This window comes from Tigriopus californicus, chromosome 11, assembly GCF_007210705.1.
Source record: "Tigriopus californicus strain San Diego chromosome 11, Tcal_SD_v2.1, whole genome shotgun sequence".
NCBI lineage: Eukaryota > Metazoa > Arthropoda > Copepoda > Harpacticoida > Harpacticidae > Tigriopus > Tigriopus californicus.
The window spans coordinates 1,982,555-1,983,744 of NC_081450.1; positions in this window are offsets into that span (position 1 = coordinate 1,982,555).

Genomic DNA, 1,190 nt, shown 5'->3' on the forward strand with positions numbered 1-1,190 from the left:
ATATATAAAATAAATAGTTGAATGTTCAACTACATTTTTTCGAAGTCTCTAGTTATGAGCTAACCTATTTGGTTAACGCCACCCGTATAAAATGGGCGCTTTCCAACAAAACGAAACAGTCTTTCTCCAATTGACACGCTGCTTAACAGCCACGTAAGCAATACAATTAAAGATTACTTAATTCCCTCCCCAGATACTGCATATCAAAATTAACTCACTTGTGAACAATGAAGGAGATCCTTGTCTCAGTCAAAGATGTTAGTTCTAAACTTGAAACTCTGAAGGCATTTCTCGATAGATACCTTTGACTTTGGGTGAGAAATGTTACTTGGCAAACCTAAAAGAAGCCTGAACTTGTCACGCGAAATGGAACTGTATCATTCATATTAAGATATTGCTTCAACCCATGGCACTAGTATGTCAATGAATCCTCATTGTTGTACAAGTGAGGAAGAGTTCGGCAGTTCGCAATCTGCACCTCAGGTTAAGGCTTAAAACATGCATGGTTGATCAATAAAGCAGACAAGCACAAAGGCAACATTATGTTATTAGTCTAAGTAGGTCAAATACTGTGTAGCTACATTGCTCCAGAAAAATGGCAACAGAACTTTGAAAACTTGGAAGGAAAGATCAAGTAAGACTTATCTTTAAATGCACTCGGCCAGTGACACCACATTGGCAAAGTACATTTTTTCAATGAAGCAGATTAGTTTCCATGAGGGATGTAAATTTTGGGCCCTAGGCACGATTTTGCAAATCTTATCCCTGCTTAAGCTATACTGAAGAAAGTTAGCCATTGTGTGTGGGTGTGGATTGGCATACCAAGAAGCTTTCTAATGAGTGATCTTAAAGAAGAAGCAAACGGAGGACACAGGTAAAGCAGTTAGCGAAGTTTCCTACTGTAGCGGTTGCCTGTGTTCCTTTAAACTTAATATTCTGAAAAAAAGGTCTGTCTGTACGACTGTTCACGTTAGTAAGAGTGAGCTTTATTGATACGTCTTTTGCTATTTTCATTTTTCAATGATGTTCCCGACATTTGGCGCCTTAAAGCCAGCCGGCCGCTAAGGCTGACCAAGCCATGGCCAACTAGCGTTAGCACCGCTTTATACCCACGTGGTAGATCCTCTTGAAACCTTCATTCGTAGACATCAGGATTACGACACCTATAATGAGAGAGGTCCCCGGTCCGA